The following is an 11,157-nucleotide window of genomic DNA, read 5'->3' on the forward strand; positions in this document are numbered from 1 at the left end:
TAGACTGTCTTCTCTAACTGTATTTAACATTTTTAATATATGAAAGTCAGCTGATATTTATCCCTGATGATTAAGTCTAGAGAATGACTATAAGATAAATAGGTGACCTGACTATGACTCATAACTGACTCACAGTCAAATGCCTGTTAAGACTGTATTTCTAAAAAGAAAAATAACATATAGTTAAAGATTTTATTTTTTCTTCTACATAAATTTAAGTGCTCATTTCCTGACTTCTGCCATGGCCTCCTTTTCCACTGCGTCATTGGGTCCCTGTCTCAGTGTTTGACCACCCTCATGGCAAAGACATTTTTTCTTTATCTAGTCAGAATTTCCCAAGCTCCCACTTGTGCCTTTTCCCTCTCAGCCTTCTTCTGTCCTCTTCAAAAAAGAAAGTCTGGCTCTGTTTTCTTAGGTCTTCTTCGCATTAGGTAGCTGAAGACAGCCATAGGATCTTTGCTGATCTTCTCCAAGCTGAATGAGCCCTGATCCCTTCTTCTACTGGGGAGTCCAAGTTCGGACATGATACTTCAGATTCAGTCAAGTAAAGGGGAAGAATCACTTCTCTTAGCCCTGGCTGTCCCCTGTTCACACAGCCTAGGAAGCTGTTGGCTGCCTTTGCTGCCAGGGCACATTGCTGGCTCACGCTCAATTTATTGTCCACCAGCACCCGTAGGTCTTTTTATACAGAGCTGCTCTCCACGCCCCTCCTCCTGTAGCCTGTATTGGTGCATGGGGTTATTCTGCCCCAGGTTCCAGAACGTTCCAGAGGTTCCTGCCAGCCCATACCTCCAGCCTATAAAAAATGCAATAGTCTCAGTATAGTCATAACCACAAAAGTGTTTGGACAATAAAGTGCAATTTACATCTAATACCAAACTGACTTGGAAATTTGGTATTGGGCTAGCCAAAGGTAAAGCCAAGGAGGACTTTTTTCTTGTGATATGAGAGAGCCAGTGTCTGCTGAAGATATCCAGGAATTCTGCTTTATTGTTATTTGCTTTCCAGTTTCATCATAAATATTATAAGCCCTTACCAATGTTGAGTTTGCTGTCACTGATTTATCTTACGTTACCAGAATAACAGAGACCACATCTGTACTAGTAAAACACTGAATGACTCCAGGTGTCATGAAACAGCACACCTCAATACTATGAACCTGTCTTAGCCCCCACACCAGTGTTTCACGAACCCATTACTTATTACGACTGTCCCCTGCTTATGCCCATGCCAGTAAATGCCCAGAAGAGTCTGGTTGGCCCAGATCAAAACCATCACATGGACTAGTCCAGCAGATTACTAATTCAGACATTTGAGCTCCATCATAAAGAACAAAGCTAGACGTTGCTTAATTTCCTGTTATAGATCTTACCTGGTTTTCTCCTCATAGCTCTATCTTTTATCTGTCATTGTCCAAACTTCTCTTTAAGCAACATTTCCAACAGTTTAATAACCTAGCAGACTGCACTTTATTGACTTTCAATGAGATCCAAGTGCCAAAGTCACTTTGTGTGACTCATCTTACCTACTTCCAACTGTTTCTGAGTTAGACATCCAGACAATACTAATTTGCAAACCAGAGAGAGATCAGCACCGTAAGAGTGATTCATTCTATCCATTCTTAACACTTTTTTTTACTAGGAAGTATAAATAAGTCCCCAGAGCTAAATCCCTACTGAAACAGGATCCACCATCTAATTCTGAAAGAGACTCATGAACTTAAGCTATAAGTTTAGAGGAATTCTAAGCTGTTGTCACAATATTTATGAAGCATTTTATGATACCACATTATTTGCAGACTATAGGATTGCTTCTTTATGACAGTTTCTGTTTTTCAGTATAGTGACAAATGGAGTAATTACATCTGAGAAATTCAGAGGCTAGTGTGTTTGGTGAAAAGCCGCTACCACATAAAGAGAATATTAAAGCTATCAAAAAGCAAATGTGTTGACTATGTAAAATAAAATATTGCTGTACTATTGCCAAGATGCTTTCAGATGTCACATGAAGGACTGCACAAAGAGAAATACCACTAGATGTCACCATCCTTCCATTGAAAATGCATCAGTAATCAGCTGGCTTTTCCAGAGCCTGATTTATAAGTACCACTGGGTCCACGAGTAACAGACTGAGATGATGTCTTAGGTCATGGTTTTCCAGCTCTATTGATGTGTAATCCAATCAAAAGCCATGTGCCATCCTTTCTTTCAAGTAGCACTGTGCTTGGATAGTTTTAAAAGGCTAATTCTCAGGTGAGAGCCCAAATTTAAGTTTGATGTTAGCCAAGATTCCCTAAACTAAGATGAAACGTTGTTTTAAGTTCATCAAATGCTGTCATACAGTCCAGCTGATAGCAACTTGTTTGGAGAGTAGGAAGTAAGATCCTATTCCCCTCTCTTCTGTTGATCTGATATATGACTTGGGCAAGCCACTCCACCTTTGCTTCTTTGTTTTCCCTTTAGTACTGACACAATAGTTTCCTCGATGCAAAAACTATGTCTAAGAATGTATTTGTTGGATTATTTGTATTCTGAGAGCAGATAATGGCAGATGTTGCCCAGAGGGTCTGAAACCATAGCTAGCTGCATGGGTCCAGCTAAGAATAATGCTGGTAGGAAATACCTGCCTCCTCTTTTAACCTTACCCCAGCTAGAGTGCTAAGAATGGACTGGAAGGCAAAGAATAGGAGTTGTCCTGGTATCAGATGTTGTGGCCTATTAAAGGTTGCTGACTTAATATGACAGTAACTCAAAATCTGCCTAATCTAAGATGGACCTCAGGGCATCACGTATATGCCCAAGAATTGCTGAGCGGTTATGGAGCTGTAATCTAGTTACACAGATTCTGCTCTTGTCCATTGGAGCATCTTCCCTCACTGAAACAACCTTCCTTAGAGACAGGGCTAGAGTCAGGAAACTTATTGGAACCACTTGCTACTGAACAGCTCTGAACCTGCTTCCTCTCAGTTTATTCTGTTGAGTGGAATCAGCTGCATTCAGGTTTAATTTTGCAATAGGCAGATACAGATAGGAGCCAAATTCAGCTATTATCTCCTGGATAGGCCATCCATCCTTTTTGGCCCTGAACCGGGGTTCATCCTTACTTATTTCATCACTCTCTTTCACAGAAGTATGATTAAATAAAACATTCTAAAAAGTCTCATTGGTATAGTCTTTCTTTTACCACTGATAAATCTGATCATTTGGAATTTGAGGGGGAACATCTGTTCTCATTATTAGTATGACAATGGGAGAAAATTTATCCTTTCCATTAATTTTCTCCCATTTTATTATGCTAGGTGCTTTTGTTCTTCAGAGAGAAAAATCAGAGAAATACCAGCACAAAATGGTTAACAAAAGCTTGTAACAGGGCAAATCAAGTATGTACCTTTCAGACACAGACCAAACCAAATATGCTTAAGTGCAATAATCAGCACTTATGTTCTCACTGACAGTCCCCTCACTCCTGCAGCGATCCTCATGTTGAGGTGAGCCCATAATATCAAGTTTGAGTATAGAAGACCCAACACATGAGAGACTCACTCCTTTCATATGTTGATGAGGATATTCTATTTTGGATCTAAAGAAGAAAATATTTTTTTGAGCCAATTGGCCTGTTTGGTTACTACTGCAGCACGAATCACTAGAAGAACAAGGAGTGACTGATGAGAAAAAGACAAAGGTTACTAGATAATTATTATATAAAGAACATGACTTAAACCTGTCAGCACACGAGGTGACAACACGGAATGTAGTCCCTGGAGGCCGCTCAGTTTTGCAGGAAAACAGCGGAATTGCACAACACAGCAATAAACCCGCATAGAATATCACAGTCTGTAATTTAAAATAGGCACCATGTAAATAAAATCCCAGTCCATTATGCATAAGTTTTTTTACAAGCACACAACTTTGGTATCATGCATTTCAAAATGAGCAAAGAACAAATTTCTTATATTCCAAGGCTGTGCTTCATATACATTAATAAAAATCACATAAAACAACAAGAATGTAAAAATATAGGATCCTCACAGCCTTCTTTGATGAAGTGTTTCATTGGTCAACCACAGGATACTCTCTGAATGAATCTGAGCAGTTGTGTCTGGCAAAAGCTGTGAGATATTCAGTACCCGAACCATATGAAATGAGATAGTCACACTATCATAGCAAAAAGCTTTTATTCCTTATGCAGCATTGTCATGTGTGGTGCACAATACATCTTTAAACAGCTTTCAACTCCTATTTCAGAGCAATTTGTTAAAAAGCAAGTGGCCTGGGACTTCCCTCAGAGAAAGCTGCTGTGCTAATGTTGGATTGGGAAGAAGGCAATTTCCGTACGCTTAGTTTTACATGCACTTGGTTTCTGATAATTCATTTCAACACTATTATATCATATTACTCTAGTAACCATGGCAGGGTTAGTAGTAAAACTTCAAATATCCACTGAGGAGATATTTAGGTTGACGTTAACCTAACATGGATGTTATTCAGGTTTCTCTTATAGTCAGTGGGTATCTATGCAATGTCTACACAGCAATTTCTCTATACTTAGAGCAGATATCTACATATAGCCAGCTTAATAGTTCTCCAGCTATTGTCTGTAATGAGAAATTATGCATCCAACACACTTGCAGACACATGTGGTAGACACTAAAGCTAAACCTTGGTCACTTATGTAGGTAATATGACTTCTTCAGCTAGCATATTAGAGTTGGACAGAGCCAGCTAAAAGCTTTTTAGCAATATGGGCAAACTTGAATTTTCATGTGACATGAATGATGGACTTGCTACTCCTTCTATCAGGGGATGAGGTAACTACTGCTCTGGGGAGGGACTGCCCTTTCCCCCAGCAGTTCTCCATAACTCTATGGGATTGAACTTCCTTTAAAGAAGCTGATTTTTCCACAAAATAAAAACATGTAATATTTCATCTTTTTATATCAGTTCAGGATGGAATAAGTTTCATAGATATCAGAACTTCCCTTGGACAAACATGACCACTTTTCCCCCTTATTTTAGAGCCTTTGCTAGAATGCCATCTGGAATGCTTTGATCGGTCTGATTTTACCTCCTTCTTGCCTACAGTGCAGCTTTCTTCATGTCCAACCATTTACAATTTTTCCCCTTCAGTTTTCTTACATGCATTCTTCTTCTAAAATATTAAAACTTTAGAAAGATTTATCTTGGAGCTCGATTGCTTTTTTTACTCCCATTTCTGAAAAAAAAAAAGTCACTTTCAAAATCCTGCTGCTATCACACATAGTCTGTTATATATCAACAAATTATATTTTTGGTTGATTCTAAAAGAAGTGGAGTCAGCAGTTAGAAACAGAAAATGTCCTTCATTTTTCTGTTTTTATTTGACAGCATGGTGTACAGAATAAAATAATTATAGCATTTATTGCTCTTACATTTGCTCTTCCACACTAAAATATCTCCATTTCAAATTAACAGTTTGGTCTGTGATTTTAATCTGCAAACATCAGTTTCTGTGATTACTTTAGTTCTGCTCTAGTTATGCTTTTTGCTCCCTAACAAAATTTAAAATCTCTTCTCCCAGATGTAGCTTCTTCTGGAATTTTGAAAAAAAAAAAAAAAAAAGCTTTGGCAGTCTCAGTCCCATAGAACGGTCTTGAAAAGCTTTCTTTTCCTCCGCTTTCCTCTCAGAGTGCCTAAGCTCATCATTTTCCCACTCAAGCCCAGAGGAGACAGCAGTTTAATACCCTGGGATAGGTGTGAGCCTTCCTTAGCACTGTGCTGTTACAGTGTGCAGCTGTGGCCGTGATTTTATCCCTCCAGCTCTACCCCACTACTGTCATGACTTGGACACAAACATTTTAACATTATTTAACACCTTTCAGAGCAGAGCCAGTAGATAACATTAAAACACTGGCAACCACCAGTATCTGTGCTTCCTCCCTACAGCAGAGAAGACAGAGAAAAAGGTAGAAAAAATATACTAAAGTTCATAACGTCAGGCACTTTGTATTTCCTTTGTCTTCCTTGAAAAAAAGCAGTGTTACCCTAGCAATCAGCACTATCCCATTCCCTGCCTACTGCGACATCTCGGCAAAACTCTTCTACGTGTCCAGATCCCTCCCTCCCTCGTCTCTTCCCTCTTTGCGTTACTTCTCCACAAAGAGAAGTTGGGGGCACAGAGGGAGCTGGAGGAGGGAGATCTGCACAACACACAGCACGTGCTCTCCAAACAGCAATCTGCCCCCTTGACATTGGCTCTATCAACATGATTTGGTCCATATATTCAGAGCCATTCTCTCTCTCCGCACCCTGAGGAAACACAGTATTCTAGAGACCTTAATTCATAAAGAACTTAATCATTTAACATTCATGTCAGTGTATTTTATGCATATGCTTAAAGTTAAGCAGAAGCTTAAATAATAGAAGTGGTTTTCAAAATCAGGGTCTAATTCTGGCAGAGCATTATGTACTGGCAGCGTAAATTCTTCCTCACAAAGAGCTATATAAGTCCCTTTGCAGGCCCAAATTCTAGAGCACTGTGGCCAAAATCATGCCTTGAATTACACTGGTTAAGCTTCCAAAAACAAATCTGCAAAGAAAACAGCCTGTAAGCCCAGCAGATGATTTTGATTAATAAGAATATGTTCCTAAAAGTAAATTTACAGTGACTCTTAAAAAGTCCTACGGTACTATTAACTAGTAAAACAAAATGTAAAACAAAGACACCTTCTAAGATAACATACACACTTACGGCTACAAATTACCTGACAGTTTTTCCAAAAGAAAACAATTGGCCCTAAACAGTGAGATGCTGTGGAGTGGTACCCATAAGTGTGTTTTGTCTTTGCTATCTGATTTCTGGAAACATTTTTGGAGGTTACATTGCTTGAGGCAGCCAAATCACCCCTAATTTAGCAAGCATGAGATTAAATAAGCTTTCTGTAAAAGTCTTTATTTCTTCTCCTCTCAGCCCCCTTTGTTATCTCTGCTTCACATTTGCAGCACCTACCAGATGTGTGTCTGAGAGTTTTCATTATCATGAGTGCTGTTATTTTTTGGGAAACTACTTTTCATGAATAAAGAAACCTAAGGAGATAGAGTTCATGTGCCAAACCACCATCTCCCTCCTGGTAATAAAATCAGCTTAACTAACCTGGCATTTTTATATGGCCTGTAGGTTTTGAGTAGTTTTGAGTGGGTGTAGGGATGAAATAGTTAATGTAGAGTGTACTAATAAGCTAGTCAATACTTAGTCTCGAGGTGCAAGGACTCTTGATAATTGGCAAGACAGGTGGCTCTGCATGGAGGGGTTACCTATCTGCAAGGACTCCTGATATATGGCAGGTCAGGACGTTCTGCATGGAGGGGTTGCTTATCCAGAGGTCCCAGTCAGCAATAAAATATAGATAACATTGACATGAAAGCAGAACAGGGAAATGGGAGGGGGAACATTTTTGGGGTAAGAACGGTATAAAAGAGGGACGACCGAAGCGGTCGGGGTCCGTGGTGTGACCCCTGCGTGGGAAAGCCCGGACCCCAGCTAGCTGGTAATACTTATTATCTTTCTCCTATTATTAAAAAGCACAATATATCGATGGTGTTTGCCTCTTTCTCCGTCGATTCGAAAACCGGACCCAACATGGGAAGGTTAGGAACAGTGTGCCATTTATTTGCAACTATTTTAAAACTTACATTTCAGTGAAGGCTTGCAGAACTGAAGGACAATAAAAGACATAAAATTAACAAGAATAATGAGAAAATCACAGGCTTTCATAATTCTTTCTCCTTAATCTTTTCCCATCTTCAAAGATATTTTCCCATCTCGATTGTCCTCCTTTTCCTTCTATAGACCTCAAAACCGCAGACAATCCCATTAGTGCTGCCATGCCATAAGTCTCCGTGCTGCTGCCATGCACCCTCAAACCCACGCTTGTGCTTTAATAGTTTGCTTGTAACAGTCTCCTTTTTTTTTCCGTTCCCCTTTTTATTCCGGTTCTTCTTCACTTTTATAAGAAAGAGAATTGCATTGTTTTGCTTTGTTTTTAATTGTACAATCTATAATCAGCTAATCGATTGAGCCCTTAGAGAAAATATCACATTTCCTAGTTTTTGGATTCATCTACAGTCATAGGCTAGAGTATGTGTGTGCAGCTCAGTGATAAAAAGACTGTCCAAGGGAGGTACCAACAAGATGAGGGGCTGCCCAGAGGACTTTGAGAAGAGAAGCGCTAACAAAGCTGAGTTACCTGCTAAAAGGGTGATATAAGGATCTCAGTTCTGGATTTGCATGACCAACTTCTGCCTCAAACACATGCTAGACTACCACTATGCCAACAAGTGTGGACAAACCACTGCCAGCAGTGACCTGAGAAGCAAGAGTGCAGGAGAAAGCCACGCAGGGTGATATAATCCAGCCCATGCCCAAACGCTGGCAGCATTAGTTCAATGCTGCACCTGAACTAACAAGCTTGGCCAAGGACTTACTATCTTGGATGCCTCAACAGACTAACACAGCTGGACTCCATCTGGATCCAAGCTCCTATCCCCACATAAGTCCATGCTTTCCACAGCTGTGTGGCCCCAGAACTCAAATCTTTGTTAGATAAGACCTACATTCCCTCAAGATCAAATTCCAAACATGTTTGTCTGCTGAGCAATAGAAATGCTCACACCTTATAAAGTAGTGAGGGAAGGAATAGGTGAACAAGAGATTTTTGAGACTGGAAGGGTATGCAGGAGAGCAGGAATGAGAGAGAAAAAAGAAAAAAAAAAAGTAACAATCATTGAGGAATGGCCACAAAGGCAGACAGGGAATTGTCTGCAGACTATTGATGCCGCTTGCTGTCATTCAGAAAAATACAAACACAATGCTTGAAATTACAGGCGAGCCCTTGATTGTCAAAAAGAAAATCATCTCTGACTTCTACACACACATACACACACACAAAAGCTACAGTTTGTGGAGGACAGGGACATGGGGGTGTCCTTGACTGTCCTTGACCGGGCAAGGCCGAAATGAGAGGGAGGGGCTAGCCCGTTGAGGCACGAAGCTTTGAGGTAGCATAGCCGCCTCGAGATGTCAGTGTGGTTGTTACAGTTGGGCCCTTGGATACGGCTTAGCAACCTATGAAATGTTAGCACGTCAGTGCATGTAACCAATCACTGATGCTCTGCCAGAACGTTGCTATGCGAGTTGCCTATATATTGTGGTGCGTAACACAAAATAAACGAAGTCAGTTCCAGCTTCTATGAAGTTGCTGTCTGGCATTCCTGACCTGCTCCAAGTTGCAACAGCAGTTTATGTTTAATTTATTTTATTTTTTAGTTTCAAAGGGAACAGAACATATAGTGATTGAAAGCACATTTTGCTAAATTGATACACTGGAAAAATCCCAAGTGGCTTAATGTCATGCAGCCTAATTTAATTTGCATTAACAGTACAGTTTGCCAAAAACATTGCTGGTAGCATGAGGTTTGGTGAGTGTGCTACTGCAAAAAGTAAATGGAAATTTTATCAACATTTTAACATACTATGTTCACTCAGTTGCAAAATATACCCAAAGTGCAGATCTCCAGAAAACCTTACTTGCCTAAACGCCACTTTGATCAAATCTTTGAGGGTCAGAGTCTGTCTTGCTACATCAGTGTGTCTATGTTTTGGATAAGTAAGCATAGTAGAGTTATTTAAAAAGTTTGTTATAGTGAACTCAGATATGCTGTGTTTTTTCAGTGGTATTTCCTATACCTTCAACAGCCTAAAATGTAAAACTGGTAACACCTAAGGATTAACAAAGATTTTATTAACAAAGATTGTGCATATATTAAAAGGAATGTCAGGAAGAAAGCTGTTAAGATCAAGATTCATGTACTGTTGTGCTCACAGTGACAAATGAGAAAATCTGCACGGCTCAAATGCTGTCAGATACACTACCGCTTGCAGGTATAGGAAGTAGTGATAACTGCTGGCTCCCTCAACAAACCATAAAGACAAGAATAAATATGTAATGCCATTGTGTAGGAACAAAATTTATGAAGTTAAGAAAAAAAATTAAGATGCAATAAACAAGGTATACCAGGTAAAACAAGAAAGCATAAGGACATTGATATGGGGAGGGAAAGGCTTATTCTGCTGTTCAGCAGGGGAACAGAATTATCAGAGAGAATTTGACAAAGATGACCAGAGCATTTAATACCTTTTTGCACTAGTTTTTCTTAAAAAAAAAAAAAAAAAAAAAAAACTGTCACAATGAAATCAACAGAGAAGAGAGATTTAAATGGGAATGGATTGGCTCATGTATGTGCAAATTACCAACAACTGGGAAATTTCATTTGTGATTCTCAAAAAGCTGTAAATAAAACTCACAATTCATTAGAAGTTATCTCTAATAACTCAAGGTGAATGTGTTTAAAAAGTTGGGGAAAGAAAGTGTGTAGTTAGAGACCTTCTGCTTAAATTCAATTCCCAGGAAAGTATTGAAACAAATAACCAGGCTATTCATGTGCCTCTACAAGAAAACAGAGAAAAGACCAAAAACCTATATGAACTTGTCAAGAGTGAAAAATATGGGGGTCAGGCAAAAGAAAGTATATGCTCTATACATCTGGACTTGACCTCTATCTTTTTAGAATCTGGCACAAGTGACTTAGATGATGATACATACTTATTAAATCTATAGCTGACATAAGGGTGGGAGGGTCTGTAAGTACATTGGAGTGAAGACTCAAATTCAAACAGATGTGAATAAATGAAAGCCACAGTATGAAAAAAGGGTGCTATTCAATAGAGATAAGTCTGAAGCTCTGCATATAAACCGAAATAATCCATTACATACATAGAGAATAGGTAATACAGGCTAGAAAACATTTCTGCAAAAAGGCTTGGAGGAGAGAGGGATTAACAGAGGATCAGTCAACAGCTTCAGACTGTTAGGAAAAAGGCAAACATCATATTGGTAAATAAATAGAGATTTAGCTTGTAAGACATCTCACATAATCCTCTAGCATTAGTCAGGATTACAATACTATGATCAGTTTCTAGCAACAAAGCCTTAACATCACTTTGAGCAATACACCAGAATTGGTGAAGTTGTGAGGCTTCTGCCAGTTCTTGAGAAAAGGACAGACAGGCAGCTGGCACAAACGCCTAAGATCTACCTAATTAACAATCTGAGAAGTGTAAAAT

Source organism: Tinamus guttatus, unplaced genomic scaffold (genome assembly GCF_059628265.1).
Source record: "Tinamus guttatus ecotype Peru unplaced genomic scaffold, ASM5962826v1 Tinamus_guttatus_pri_ptg000196l, whole genome shotgun sequence".
NCBI lineage: Eukaryota > Metazoa > Chordata > Aves > Tinamiformes > Tinamidae > Tinamus > Tinamus guttatus.